The 16221-nt window shown below is 44.5% G+C and overlaps 1 pseudogene across 1 annotated transcript; it reads left to right on the forward strand.

Moving 5' to 3' along the window:
- The first annotated feature begins 11333 nt into the window (after nt 1-11333).
- LOC143596388 ((-)-kolavenyl diphosphate synthase TPS28, chloroplastic-like) lies at nt 11334-15904 on the forward strand (annotated as a pseudogene). Its single transcript, XR_013146698.1, has 12 exons — nt 11334-11396; nt 11496-11802; nt 11954-12127; nt 12414-12628; nt 12702-12935; nt 13130-13356; nt 13442-13557; nt 13786-13884; nt 14345-14593; nt 14695-14806; nt 14904-15095; nt 15605-15904. The product of XR_013146698.1 is annotated as a (-)-kolavenyl diphosphate synthase TPS28, chloroplastic-like (transcript).
- Nucleotides 15905-16221: the final 317 nt, after the last annotated feature.

Below are 16221 nucleotides of genomic sequence, written 5' to 3' on the forward strand. Positions count from 1 at the left end.
TTCTTCTGACTGTGTCAGGACGTGCAGGAAGTTATGGTGACGTAACAGTACATGGTCATTCCAGACGCTTTTTCAGGCGCGTGGGCGTGATTTTTCGGGCGCGTGGCCGCGAAATTAATGGAATGCGTCCTGTCAACAGCTGTTGCCAGCTTGCTTTTTGCCACGTGTCATAGTTTCATTGCACCTTCGTTTTCTCTCTCTTCCGCATTAATTTCATCGCATTAATTGCGATTAGTATATAAAGGGGGAGAGGGTTCTTTGTAATCCACACTTTCACTCTTCTCTTCATCTTCTTTGCGATTTCCGGCGAATACTCACCTTTTCAGGCAAGCATTCTCCCGAAATCGTTTTCTTCTTCTTTTACAAGATGTCTCGTGATCTCGAATCTACAGCTGATGACAAGAGTACTGCTGGCGAGTGCCAGTGTGCTCTGCCTGGCGATCTGTATCGGTACGTCGTCAGGAAGTTCATGCTCGAGTCTCTCGAGCCTGAGTTTCCTGAACCCCATCAGACGGTGTACGATGCCCCCAGAGGCAAGATCGGGGTTTATGCTACATTCTTTGTTTATGGGAATCTTAGGTTCCCATTGACAAAGTTTGTTTACCGTGTCCTTGAGAGGCACGGTGTTCATTTGACCGAGTTGCACCCCATGGCGATCGCCAAGATTCGCCACTTCGAGTGGGTGTGCCGGGTTTTGGGCATTGAGCCCTATGTTGACCGCCTGATGACCTTCTACACTTGGAGGTGCATCCAGGGGTGGTACACGTTGATAACCCGGATCAAGGGTTTGAAGATTTGCGCAACCGAGCGCAGTCTTCGCACGTGGAAGCGGGAGTTCTTCTACATCTCCGCTCGCGCCATCCCCCTTGCCATGAAGTTTAAGAATGGGCAAGTACTTCCCAGCCTTCACGCCTCCAACTACTAGGAGGCGGAATGGTTTTCGAAGATATCCCGAGTCCAATCTCCGGTTTACCGGTTTGCGGAGTCCGGGATGGTGATGCTGGGGATGAGCCGGGTGTGGAAGGCTGCGGATGCGCATAAGATCCCAATCGTCCTCGAATACGGTTCGAACTCTGTTCCTTACGGTATGCTTTCTTTCTTTTTGTTGATTTAGAATCTCTTCTAACTTTTTTCCTGTTTATTTCAGAGGGGAACGACTTGCAGTCGCTCTTGAACCCGCGGGAGGCTGACGGTCCCGCTCGGATGGGTACTCGCGCTCTAGACGAAAACGAGTTGCCCATCCTAGAACAAACGGCGGATCGGTTCGTGGAGGTCTATCCGCTAGGCCATGAGATCCTTAGCGCCCGTCGGCCAGGTAAGGCGCTATTCGACCCTCGACCCCTCAATGTTGAAACCTCTGCTGGAATTCCTCTAATCGTATGTTCTGATGAGGAATCCGCAGATGGTCCTCCGTTGGTGCGGAAGAAGAAGGCTGCCGGCGGGAAGGGGAATGAGAAGGTGGCCTCCACTGCCGATCCAGCGCCTCGGTCTGACTCGGAGACCGAGAGCGAAGAGGTGGCGGGGAATCCCGGTGGTGATAAGATCACCATTCCGGAGGCTGTGACAACTGTCACCGAAGAGCCCAGGATGACGACGGTGACCGGCGTGAAGAGGCCGGCTCCATCGGGTTCGTCCCCGCCTCTCCGTACCTTTAGGCTCAAGAAAACCCGTAAGTACAAACTTCCTTTATCTTTAGCTTCATAGTTTAAAGTCGTTTTAACACTTATCTTCTTTACGCAGGCGTGGATGTTGACGCATTCCAGGGTGGAGCGCAGAGGAGTACCTCTTCGCCAATGACGGTAGGCTTGGTCAGCCTACCTGAGGCGTCGACCCAGGCGCCTGCGCCTGCTTCCGCTGGTTCAGTTGCTCACTCCTTTGAGCCGACTGTTCCAGCTGTGATGACGTCACCGCCGGCTGTGAGTGCTATTTTTACAGCATCTTTCACCGAGCCGGCGGTTACTATTGCTGCGGATTCTGCAGCGGCCACCGCGGCGGCCGCCACCATGCCTCCTCCGTCATCGGCAACGACGGCCGATCCTTCAGGTATGCATGGGGCGTATCGCCAAACTCTGCCACCTTCCCATCTGCCTGACCTCTTGGATGGATTTCCCTTGGGTTCAGGTGATGGGTTCGGCGGCTATCGGCCTGTTATTGACCCTACAGGTGCGTAGGGTTCTTTTGGCCTATTTTATATTTTTCAATCATCTTTTCCTAACTGCTCTTTGTTTTTTGCAGTGTCGGATTCCAATGAAGTGTATGTTCCACGATGGAACATTCGCCGAGGAACAACCCTTCGCACCCCTGTGGAGTGCGTGGAGTGGGCTCGTCACGCTGCTCCTAGTGGTGCGTTGGGGGAAGCCATGGCTAGCTACCAGGAGGGTAGGCTAAGCAATGAGCTTCGGGTTCTCCTGGCCCGGATGCAGCCGCGCGTCGAGCTGCTTTGTCGTGAAAACGACAAGTTAAAAGCAGCTCGCATTCAGGAAGTAGCTCAGGCGCGGGCTGTCCGGGAGGAGAATAGGAGGCTATCTGCCGCGGCTGCGGAGAAGGAGAAGGCGTTCAAGGCCCTTGAAGTTGAGGTTCAGGCCCGTCTCGAGGCTCGCTCCAAGGCTGCCCAAGCTGTTAATGAACAGCTCCGGCTGGCTAAGGAGACTGCTAGGAACGCAACTGAAAGGGCCACCAAGGCTGAAGCTGTTGCCGAGCCTCTACGCGTGGAGAATGAAGAGCTTAAGGCCAAATTAGAGGCTCTCCAACAGGCTCATGATGCCTTGGCGATGGAGGACGCGAAGAAGCTCCAAGAGATCCTGGACCAGAGGGGCGTGCTTGACCACACTGAGCGGAAGCTAAAGGGCGTCGAAGAGGCTGCTGCAAAGCAAGTGTTGCTTGCCAACCTTAATAAAAGTGAAGCCGAACGCGCCTGTACCCAAGCTCAAGCCGCCCTCCAAGAAGCTCTGGTTGCCAAGGAATGGCTTCTTCGAGAAGCGTTGTCTCGGGTAAGTCTAGCTTCATGTCTTCACGCTTTTCTTTGTAAATAGAAAAGGTTCTGATACTTGTATTTTTTCTTTGTAGGTTGTGCATCGGGTCTTCTCAGAGACGTCTTATGACGATGCTATGAGCGCAGCCCTCAACGCTTCTCATGAGGATGGGGAAAAGGCCGGCTTCCTGCTTGGTCTAGGGTTCGTTGAGAAAGGCATCCCGCCTTCCAACTTCCCTTTGTACGATGTGGATACTGAAGCTATTTACGACCAAGCAGTGAACCAGTATGCCGCCTTCCCGCATCCTGTGGTGGAGAAGGTGAACGAAGTCGCTGCTGCTGATGATGGGCTAGCTATTCTTAAAGCCTTCCTTGAACCACCACGCTCTACTGATGGAGCGGGTCCAAGTGGAAGTGGTCCTGAAGCCTGATTCTGAAGATCCCTTTCCACCATTAGCGTAGATTTTTGCTTTTGTATAGCTATCTTTGTAATATTTGAATTTGATGAAATAAAGATTGTGTTTGTTCTTTGCCTTGTTTATTTTACGCATGTTTTGATCTGACTTAGTAATTTCTTTAGTACTTGGATAAGTTAACTTTTTAACGTGGTAAATTATAAGTTTGTTTCGCTTCCTCTTTCATGATTGTGCGGGTATGACCGTCACTTACACTTAGTAGGATGGCTTAACTTTACTTATATCTGACCTGCGTGGAAGTTTTCCTCATCTTTTCCTTTGAAATTTTCTAAGTGTTCAGAATAAGTTAACCTTTGAACGTGGTAGATGATAGGTTGAAGTTTTGCTTCCTTGTTCGTGATTGTGCGGGTAAGACCGTCACTTGCACTTACAAGGATGGCTAAACTTTACTTACATCTGACCTGCATGTAGGTTTTCCTTATTTTTAGCGTTGTGTTTATGCGGGTTTTGCCGCCTTCCACACGTAACGACTTACTTCTTCCCCCATTTGTGCGGTGAATACCGGCACCAGTGTGGGAAGTTCATAAGTATAAAGGTAAGGCTATCAACACATTGTGAAAGGAGAATCATTTCCATTAGAAGTGGCTCTAGGCCTTTTCTTTACAAGTTTGGAATTGATCTACATATAACATTTGCGTAATTGAGCTCCATTCCATGTTCTTGGGATGGGAGTGCCATCGAGCCTTTCGAGCCGGTATGCGCCCTTTCCCAGGACTTCTTTGATAATGTATGGCCCTTCCCAGACCGGGGCCAGCTTTCTTGGGCGTTCTTGGTTCGAAGCCTCGTTGTTACGCAGTATGTAGTCTCCTATATTGAATTTGCAGAGTTTTACCCGCGTGTTGTAGTACTTTTGCATTTGTCGCTTGTAGTTCTCTTCACGCACTGCGGCTAAGTCTCTGCGTTCCTCGGTTAGCATAAGGTCCAACCGTCTTTCCGCATCATTGTCTTCTGGCTGAATCAAGACCCTTGGTGAGGGTAAACCAATTTCGACCGGGACCATGGCTTCAGTGCCATAAGTGAGACTGAACGGGGTTTCTCCCGTACTGGCCTTCTTCAGCGTTCTGTTTGCCCAAAGGACGTGCGGAAGCTCGTCCACCCAGCCGGATCTGTGTTCCAAGAGTCTTTTCTTTATGCCTTCGACGATGCTCTTATTTGCTCTTTCCACCTCACCATTACCTTGCGGGTGTGCCACTGAGGTAAAGGTGTGGGTGATTTGAAGTTCTTTCAGCCACTGTTGTAGCTTCTTGTCAGCAAAGTTGGTGCCGTTATCGCTCACCAAATTCTGTGGAAGTCCAAAACGACAAATAATAAATTCCCAAATAAATTTTTTGATATGTTTCGCGGTTGTTTGGGCTAAAGGTTTTGCTTCTATCCACTTGGTGAAGTAGTCGATGGCTACCACTAGGAACTGAACATTTCCTGCTGCTGTAGGAAATGGGCCTGTCACATCGATGGCCCACTTCTGAAATGGCCATGAAGAAGTGACTGGAACAAGTTCATTCTTCGGGCGGTGCGTGTTGGGTGCGTAAAGCTGGCAAGACCTGCATTTTCTGATGTATGCCAGTGCATCCGTATGCATCCCCGGCCAAAAGTATCCCGCGTTGTTTAGCTTAGCTACAACAGCGCGGGGACCTGCGTGTACTCCACAGATGCCTTCGTGTACTTCCCTTAGGAGGTAGTCAGCATCTTGGTTGTCCACGCATCTTAAGAGTGGGCCAAGAAAGTTACGTCTGTAAAGGATGTCATCGATGAGTTGATAATTCAGTGCTTTACAGCGTAGTTTTCTTGCCTGTGTTTTGGACTCTGGTAGTGTACCTGCCACAAGGTATTTTATTATTGGTGTCATCCACGTTTCCGTGCCGGTTTGGATGACACAAATTTCCTTGTGCGGGACCGAAGGTGTCTCGAGGAGTTCAATGCGGATATCCTTTCCTAAGTGGGTGAAGGCTAATGATGCAAGCTTGCTTAACGCATCCGCAGATTTGTTTTCACTTCGCTTGACGTGTATGACTTTGCAGTTGTTGAAATCGCGCATAAGGGATTTTGCTTGTGCGAGGTACAGGGCCATTGTGTCGTTCACGGCCGTGTACGTCCCGTTGATTTGATTGGCTACTAACATGGAATCCACGTGGGCTTCCAAGTTTTTCACTCCCATCTTACGCGCAATTCTCAGCCCAGCCAAGAATGCCTCATACTCGGCTTCGTTATTCGTACTTGGAAAATCCAGTCGAATAGCGTAAGTGTATTCTTGGCCCGCTGGGTTGGTTAGTTTCAGCCCTGCGCCTGAACCCTCGTTACTGGCTGCTCCATCAGTGTAGAGTCGCCAGACATCATTGATGTCTTGTGCTGGAGAGGGTTGAGCCTCTTCCTGGCACTCTTTTTCCCGCGATACAGGCACTTCTGCAATAAAGTCGGCCAGAACCTGGCCTTTTATGGCTGGTCTTGGCTTATACTTTATCGCGTATTCCCCCAACTCAATTGCCCATTTGGCTAGGCGTCCCGATAACTCGGGTTTGCCTAGAACGTTTGCAAGTTTTAAGTTGGAGAGAATGGTGATTGGGTGACCCTGGAAATATCGTCTTAGCCTGCGTGAAGCGTGTATAAGTGCTAAGATTAATTTTTCGAGGGTAGAGTACCGGGTTTCTACGTCTGTTAGGATACGGCTGACATAATAGATTGGCATCTGGATGCCTTTTCGTTCTACTAGCAGGACTGCCCCGGTTGCTCTATCAGTTGCGGAAAGGTATAGGATTAATTCTTCTCCCGCTTTTGGTGCTGTCAGCGTTGGGAGTTCGATCAAGCGTGACCGAATCTCCTGAAAAGCTGCTTCCGCTTCTGGTGTCCAGCGGAAGTGCGTTTTCTTTAAACAGTTCCTCAATGTTGACACGAAGGGAAACGACTTATCCGCGTGGTTTGCCAAAAAGCGATTAAGTGCCACTAGTCGTCCATTCAGTGTCTGAGCCTGTTTGATGGTAGTAGGTGATTCCATTTTGATAATGGCTTCGACCTTTTCAGGGTTCGCTCTGAAGCCATCTTTAGTGACGATGACCCCCAAGAACTTCCCTTCTTCCATTCCAAAGGCACACTTGCTCGGGTTGAGCTTCATGTTTATCTTCCTGAGCGTGTTGAAAGTTTCTTCGATGTCTTTCAACATCGCTTCTGGGTCAGGGCTTTTGATGACCAAGTCATCCATGTAGACTTCCAAGTTCCTCCCAATTTGGGTATGAAACTGGTTGTCCATCAGGCGTTGGTATGTGGACCCGGCATTCTTAAGTCCGAATGGCATCATTTGGTAACAAAATGTGCCATCGGGCGTCCGAAAAGCGGTTTTGTCCTGATCATCAACGGCCATGTGGATTTGATGGTACCCCTTATACGCGTCCAGGAAGCATTTAAGGCGGAATGGTGCCAACGAGTCCACCTTAAGATCAATTTCAGGTAACGGATAACAATCTTTGGGGCATGCTTTGTTCAAGTCTTTGAAATCTATGCACATGCGCCATTGTTTGTTATTCTTCGGTACCATAACGGGATTTGCAACCCAAGTTTGATATCTACTAACGCGTACGATGCCTGCGTCAAGGAGTTCCTTGACTTGGGTTCTACACGCGTTAGTTTGTTCTGGCCCCATTGCTCTGCGCTTTTGTACGATCGGCGTAACAGCCGGATCGCATTTGAGCTTATGCTCTGCCTTAATTCGGGGTACACCAGTCATGTCAGCTGGTGTCCACGCGAAGATGTCAGCGTTCTTTTGTAATAAGCGCTTGAGTAAGGTGCGTGTGGGATCAACAATTGTTGGGCCAATGGAGACGGCCTGGTCCGGGTACTTGCCGTTGAAGGCCCATCTTTCTGGTTCGGTGATGGTTGGTTTAGCCATCTTTGGTTTGGGTTTAGATGAGACAGATGCGATGCATACCTGGGGAATGCCGGTGATCATCGCTACACCCTCAGCTGTTGGCCATCCCATCATGCCGTGGACTGAGGATACCACGGCGTTGAATCTTGCCATCCCGTCTCTCCCGAAGAGAATGTCGTATGTGTGGTGTGGCTTCCTCATCACGACAAAGTCCACATCTTCTGTGCGGGAGTGTTTCCCATCCGTAAGAGTGACGGGGAAAGATAGGATACCCAGGGGGGTGTTTGTGCTGCCATCAAACCCTTCCATCGAGGCGTAGATCGTTTCCAGGCGTTCCTTGTCTTCGTCATCTAGCTTGTCGAAGAACTGCCTGTACATCACCGTTGACGAGGCGCCGTTGTCAGCAAGAGTGCGGGAGGTGATGTAGTGCCCCAGCTGGCTTTTGATGACGATAGGGCCTTCTTTGCTGGGTCCTCCTGGCACTCGCGGGAAGCGCACCTCAGCTTCCTTCCACGCACATGGTTCTATCGTTCGCCTTTTTCTTCCTCTGATATTACCATGAACCATGTTGATGCTGATGTCAACGGGCTTTCGTCCGTTGCCTCGGTACCGGTTGTCGTTCCGTCCTCCCTTCTTGATTGATGCCACCAGGTGTGCCAGTCTTCCATCCTTGACGAATGCTTCAACAATATCCTTCAAGGATGTACACTCTTCCGTACCATGACCTTTTGTCCCGTGGAAGTCACAGGATTTGCTCTGATCCGCATTAGGTCGGTGCCGGATCATTGGAGCTTTTGGCCACGGTAGCTTTTCAGTGGCAAATATCTCCGTGACGCTTTTGGTAAGTGGCGTCCACCGGTGCTTTTGGCTTGAAGGGTGTGTGTGATTTCTTCCGCCAACAAGAGGGTGAGAGCTGGATGAGGTGTCAAAGTTTACCCTTGACTGCCAGATACCTAGCTTCCTCTTTTTGTTCTGTCGGGCGATCCGGACATTGTTCTCTCTTGTCCTCTGCGTGTAGAGGTGTGTACTCTGGGGAAGATCCCTTCCCAGTTGCTTCTCCGTCTCGGCAAAGCGCTTGGCCGCCGTCATGATGGCATCTCATGTTGATGGCATGCCATCCTTACCCGTCAATGTGCGGATAAGCTCCGGGTATTCGGCGCCTTGGATGAAAGCGGCGCGAACAAGATCTTCACTTATGTTGCCGAGACTTAGCTTTTTGGAGTTGAAGCGGGTGATGAAGTCTAATAAAGATTCATCCTCCTCTCTAACGCAGTTGAGGATCGTCCACTGTTCTTCAGTATATTTCCTCTGTTGGCTGAAGTGCTGGCTGAACTTGTTCTGAAAGTCCGCCCAGTCATATATGTGGTGGACCAGTAAACGATCGAACCATGCCCTGGCCGCTCCAACCAGAGTCATCTGGAACATATAACACCACGTGGGTTCCGTCCAGTTACTGACGGTTGCCCCCGCAATGAATCTGTTCAAGTGGTCGTCTGGGTCGGATAGACCATCATAAGTGCCAATGTTGGACATTTGTTTGGCACTTCTCGGGGCGATTGCTTCCGCAATGTCCCTTGCGAACTTTGACTTTCCTGCATTTGTAGCAGTTGGCCTAAAGGTTTTGGAGAAGTCACGCGGGTTTCTCTCCGCATTCGTTGGTTTAAAAGCTTCCCCAAAATTCCTTTTCGGCTGGAAGTCCGTTTCCTTACGCTTCCCTTTCGCCTTATGGCGAGGGTTTGCGTCGGTATCGGATTCTTCTCTCTCCTCGTCTGAGTACTCGCACTCGCTGTTCATATTGAGCTGTTGGCGAGTACTGCCGAATTCGTCAGCCTGTTGAACTGAACGCAAGCGTTCATCCAATTCAGCTTGGAACTCTCTCTGACGTGCTTCGGCCCACGCTTTCACTTGATCTAGTGTTTGGCGAGGGGCCCTCGTTCGTTTTTCCAACTGGGCATCAGTGAACCCCAGTGGAATATTTACTGCACTTGCCCCGGCTTGGGTAGTCGGGGTAGTGTTCGTAAGATTTGTATAACCGCCGGTGTTCCCCCCAGTTGCTGGGGTTGTGGTTACCGGGGTTTCTTGGTCGGTTACTGGCCTTGGGACCGGAGTAACGTTAACCATTTCAGAAATTTTGAAAAAACTAAATTAGTTCTAGCTTTTATGCACGGATGGCGCCAATGAAGAAACACTAAGTGAACCCTGGGCAGATTATAGATAATCTGGGGTTTAAGTAATGTTTCCCACGAGGATGAGGTCCAGCAGAGAAGGTTGTTCTTCAAGGGACCTGCAAAACAGACACCGTAAGCTCGTCACTGAGAAGGGGGGGTTCCTCCTTGTGACCACCCTCCGGCGTGAGAATCAGACTAGATTGCTCTGAATATAAGTGTATATTAAGAGATTGCTAGATAAGATTGAGATATCGGATGATGTCCTTACCATTCCAAGGTGTTGGAGTATTTATAGCCGAAGGTAGGTTTCCTAGAAGGTACAGCCGGCTGAATAATATTCCTGTTCTACCAACAGTGGACTACGCACAGGCCATGCTGGTTGGTGGATAGGCTACGGCCAACAGTAGCAAGGTCGGCTGTATACTGTTCCTTTACTGCCGGCTACGCACTGTTCCACCAACTGTAGGCTGCGCACGTCCCATCGTAAGGGTTGGTGAGTAGGCAGCGGCTAATAGTGACAAACAGTACTAGAGGGTGCTCCTTCTCGTATTGTTGTCGGTGAGCTGTCACCCTGTTATTAGTTCATGGGCTGCTCTGGTCAAATTGTATGTTCCGCCCATACCTTAGTAGGTATAGTACGAAAGACCTTCCAGAAGCATACGGACTGGCTCATTTAGGCGGGAGTATTCCCGCCTTGCTCATTCCTTCATGTGACTACTGAAGTAGCGAATGCCTTGTGCGTGTAGCCTTGCTGTTAGTGCGGGTAGCCTTCCCTGATGGCTTGTATCCGCAGCTGCGGGAACAGGCGGGGTACTTCACCATTGGGAGGCTTTCCCTGCGGGTACAGCTGGCGTACTGCGCGTAAGGTTCTCTGAGCATGGTGGGTCCTGCTGGAGCAGTTGGTCATTGCGCAGACGTCCCTATTCAAGGTGAGTCTTGCGGGTCCAACTGGGCTCTGCTGGGACCTACCTCTTCACTTACCTAAAAATCGTTAAATTTTTTTGGGCTGAAGGCGGGAAAAATTTTGAGCCTTAAGTAAAAGAGTTTTTCTTTCTTTTTTTTTTAAATGAGTGCATTTTTCATTTCTTTTATTTTAAAGGCTCAAATGAATTGTATATTTGAGTTTAAATATTAAGGATACATATTTTAAAATATATATATATATATATATATATACATTTATAAAAAAAAATTAGGCCAACCTAGGTAATCGGGCAGGAGATCGTTGTCCCTTCCCAGAGTGCTCCTGGCTTGTATCAAAATGCATGATTGTACGTACGTACGTACATACGTACGTACATACGTACGTACGTATGTATGTATTAATAAAAACACATGTTTCTTTACATTGATACATACATACATACATATGATTTATAATAAGAAAACTTTTAGGTAAAGAAGAAACAAGGCAAGATGGACATATATACTACCTTGTATAAATTTGCCAACATATGTAATTTTATTTAACTAATCTCTAATTATTGATATTGCTTTACAGGAAGTGTAATTCTTGGAAACAACCATTTTCTATGCAAAGCCGTATTAAAGTCTCGTACACAAGGTATATTCATTATCCGCAACTTAGTTGTATGCACACAACCGCGTTAAAATCAATGTTAAGTCGAAAATTGTGATATACGAATAAACACTTGTAAGTACTGTTTTCAATATGATATATAAGACAATTATGTTGAAAGTGAATAACCAAGTTGAATTGCTTCTAACATAAAAGAAAAACAGAAGAAAGAATCAAAATATGAATCGAATAGAAATTGACCTCCAACGATTAACAAAAGAACGATTGGTTATAAAGTATTTACGGGTTGGTTGATGCAGAATACTTTGATGCACTTCAGAAGAATGATGCTTCGTTTATCAATCGCGACAATGACAACATGATGTATCATTTGGACACGGACAAGGTTGTTATTTGACTTGTACTTTTAATGTGTTACATTTTTGTATCTACTAACATGTATCATTACCTTGTTTACCACAATGTCCAATCGCTATGTCAAAAGATCATGTATCCAAATGACGAGATTCAACAATTTGTTGCGCAAATTAAAGAAATGTTATGTTCTATGAGTGATGGGGAAATAAATGTGTCGGCTTATGATACGGCTTGGGTTGCACTAGTGCAAGATGTTAATGGAGGTGGTTCCCCGCAATTTCCATCAAGTTTGGAGTGGATTGCGAACAATCAATTGCCGGATGGGTCTTGGGGGGATCGTGTATTGTTTTTGGCTCATGACAGGATCATTAATACGTTGGCTTGTGTTATCGCACTAACTTCTTGGAACATTCATCCTAGTAAATGTGAAAAAGGTACAATTAAGCAGTTAAATATATGTATATTTATATTTGTATACGAGTTACACTTGAACACGAATAAAAAGAGATCAACGTCATGCCCCCTTTAAGTCGTTATGATGGTTGCAACATAAAAGAGTCGCTAATGCTTGTCGTATACACTCAGGAGTGAACTTTCTTAAAGAAAACATATGTAAACTTGAAGACGAGAATGAGGAACATATGCCGATTGGTTTCGAAGTAGCTTTCCCTTCGCCGCAAGGAGGCTAAAAATTGATGTTTTGGAGGACACTCCCGCCTTGAAAGAAATCTATGCACGACGAAACCTTAAGCTCAAAAAGTACTTACTTTTGCGCACTTCTTTAAAAGAAAAAAAATTGTTTTTTTAATAGGAAGAAAATAAGATAGCAAATAATTTATAGGATAGAGAATATTTGTTTTTGTTTTCAGATGATTTGTCATTTGAAATGACAAAACCTAAAAGTTGTACAGAAGTTGTCAGCTATTGTCTGGTGACATGGAAGTTTCGAAAGTGTTTTGATGACTTTTCCATTGCAGGACATACACCAAACATTAACATATTTGTGATGGTTTTTCTTTATACATTTTTTTTTTGTGATCAAAAGGATACCAATGGATCTAGTGCACAAAATGCCTACAACTTTACTTTATAGTTTAGAAGGAATACAAGATTTGAAGTGGGAAAAACTTCTAAAATTGCAATGTAAAGATGGATCATTTCTCTCTTCTCCATCATCTACTGCTTTCGCACTCATGCAAACCAACGACGAAAAGTGTCTTCAATATCTTACCAATATCGTTACCAAATTCAACGGTGGAGGTATGTTTAATGGTGGTTCAAGAAGCCCAACTTATGTAAGTTTATGAAACTTTTGGTTTTGATCATTTTGTAGTTCCAAATGTCTACCCGGTGGATCTTTTCGAGCATATTTGGGTAGTTGATCGCCTTCAACGACTTGGGATTTCTCGTTATTTTGAGTCAGAGATCAAGGATTGCGTGGAATACGTCTACAAGTATTGGACAAAGGATGGGATTTGTTGGGCAAGAAACTCGAATGTACAAGATATTGATGATACCGCGATGGGATTTAGGGTGTTAAGAATGCATGGTTATAAAATTAATCCAGGTTAGTATTCATGATAAGTATAATTAAATGAACTTAATTTGTTTGTCACAAACTTGTATGATTTAAATCACCAAATAACATTTTACATACCATAAACCATACCTCTCTAATTTGAGGTTTCGTCCTCAAAACCGAGTTATATATTAAACAAACACGAGAAGTTAATTTTCCTATTTTCTACAATTTTGTGACAGATGTATTTCAACAATTTGAGAAAGACGGTAAATTTGTATGTTGCGCTGGCCAGTCTACACAAGCTGTAACCGGGATGTTCAATTTGTATAGAGCTTCTCAGGTGCTCTTCCCCGGAGAGAAAATTCTTGAGGATGCGAAGAAATTCTCGTATAATTATTTGAAAGAAAAACAATCGCTAAACGAGCTTCTTGATAAATGGATCATTTCCAAAGACTTGCCTGGAGAGGTATGCAAATAGTCGAAAATAGCATATCGTCGAAAACTTTGTGCTATTTGTTATGGTATTTACACAATGAAATGTATATCAATAGGTTGTATATGCACTTGACATACCGTGGTACGCAAGCCTACCTAGACCCGAGACAAGATGTTACTTAGAACAGTATGGAGGCGCGGATGATGTGTGGATTGGCAAAACCTTATATAGGTATTATTACTACCAAACTCTTCTTTTCTATTAGCATATAATAAATTAATGTCTTTACAGAACAGCTAGCTAACGCACCTTCTAAATCTACGCATAAATTAAACTTATATTAGTTGTTTACTATAAGACTAAAACTCTTAGTACTAATGTCAGATTAGTTATTGTTTGTCGGGTATCGTAAATTTTTACTATCATCATCAAACAAACAAGTGAAAATTAATGATGCAGGATGGGGAATTTGAACAATAATACGTACCTTGAAATGGCTAAAGTGGACTACAACAACTGTCTAGCCATGCATCGGCTCGAATGGAACGCTATACAACAGTAAGTTTGCTATTTTCGTTACATAATTTTGTTAACTTGCAAGCACCGAGAAAACGAACCAATGGAACTAGTAACCGCCTATATAAATTATACGAAAAAAATACTATTGTAAAACGTTATTTGGTCTGGTTATGAAAAAATTGCGTATAAGATTTTGTGGTTTAAGCAAATAAGCAATGTAATGATTACATTGAATCATAAGGCAGCCGGACAACAAGCTGCGCCGCTACCCATATAACCTAAATAATAGCAAATAGAACCTAAACTACTTGAAATCTAGGCAACATAAAAAAAGGCCGAAAAAGCAGTGACCAAAATAATATCAGTTGCAAAATTAGCTACCAATCAAATTCAGTAACGAAACAGTTGCAAAAAATTGCGACCACTTAGTTTTTTATTGTAATTCGATAGACAAAAGTCATAAAAACATTTAATTAGTAATTTTGAACATCTGTCGCAGATGGTATGTGGATTCTAATATCGAACAGTTAGGGACTAGCAATATCACAAGCCTTTTAGTCGCTTATTACCTGGCTGTAGCCAGCATATTCGAGCCAGAAAGGTCTAAGGAGCGAATTGCATGGGCTAAAACTGCCATATTAGTTGACACTATCTCCTTGATTTTCGATTCGTCACAACTCCCAAAAGAGGACAGAATAGCTTTTGTTGACGAGTTTAAACACAAGTCTTCTTTCGGATCACGTTCCAAGTAAGTTTTTTCTTCTTAAAAGCGTAAACATTTAGCGACGGTGGTATTCAACTGTCGCAATAGTGTTCAATATTGTTAATTTGCCTTGTTTGGTTACATAGTAATGAACCATGGCATAATGTCATGGTTGCACTTCAAGAAACTCTACATGAGCTTGTTTTGGACGCGCTCATGACTCAAAGTCAAGACATCTATCCGCAACTCCACCATGTCGTAAGCTCGATATATCCCTATCCTTATGGTCTCTTTTTGCGACTAGCAATATGTTGTTGCTAACGCTTAAACTCGTGTTTTTGCCGTTTGGAATTAGTGGGAGATGTGGTTGACGAGATGGGAAGATGATGTAGATGTGACAGGAGAAGCGGAATTGATGGTAAAAATGATACATATTACTGCTGGCCGTTGGGTATCGAACGAGCTCTTAACTCATCCTCAATATCAACGGCTCTCGGCCCTCACTAATAACATTTGTCATGAAACATCTAAGTTCGATAGTTCCAAGGTAAAAACTATTTTTCAGGCTCGATTTGTGTAGCACCCCGCCTTGACTAGGCTGAGGTGTCACTGTACAGTAATTTAGAATTCAATCCATCAATTTCCATAATGATAAATATTACATTTTTACAATAAATCACAATAATACTTTTATGAATTCTTAAAATTATTTCAGTATCTATATTGTTATAATATATAGGTGAAAGTTAACGTACAAATGAAATTAACGTGCTAAACATGAGAATCAAGTAGAGTAATTGTATATACAAGTAGAGTAATTATGTAATTACATCATAGAGTAATTACATAATTACTCTACTTGTATATATAATTAATCTACTTGATTCTCACGTCTAGCACGTTAATTTCTTTTGTATATGATCCAAACCCATAATATATATATATATATATAAAACATTTAATTTAGGCTTTGAAAAAGACGTGTTATTTCAATTTGATTGTTGTTAAGATTTTCTCTTAATTGATTCACTTATAATAAAATTTCTCTCTCGATAGGAGAACTGCGTCACACGTGACAATGGGACTAGAAGTTATGGTATAATAGATTCGAAAATGCAAGAACTAATGCAACTTGTATTGTGCAACTCACCCGATGATCTTGATCGGGATTTGAAGCAGACGTTCCTAACTGTCGCAAGAACGTTCTACTACAAGGCGTACTGTGATCCAAAGACAATAGATGTCCATATTTCCAAAGTATTGTTTGAGATTGTAAATTAAAAACATTGATATGTCCAATGTAAGTATAAGATATATGTATAATTGTATATCATTAAAATAGAACTGGGTCGCTAAAAGCCTCTTTCAAAGGATATTGGTCATCACAAAACCCTCGTCGCTAATATGTTTGTGACTGTTTTTGGGGCCAACGTCTGATCTGTTTTAGAGACTAAACATATGTATCTATTCTTATGACCAACATGGATCATCATGCTTTTCGTCCTACTTGCATCTGCCTTGTTTTACAGCTAACTCGTGACCGTCCTGTTTCCGACCAATTTGCAACAGCCTCAATTTGCGACCACTACACGATTTAGCATTGATTCCAATCTAAATAAAACCCCAATTCAAAAATCAAATTCATATGAAACCATCTAGCAGCAATAAGTTTT

Source organism: Bidens hawaiensis, unplaced genomic scaffold (assembly GCF_021521415.1).
Source record: "Bidens hawaiensis isolate Kalapana, Puna unplaced genomic scaffold, B.hawaiensis_p1.1 tig00046324_1, whole genome shotgun sequence".
NCBI lineage: Eukaryota > Viridiplantae > Streptophyta > Magnoliopsida > Asterales > Asteraceae > Bidens > Bidens hawaiensis.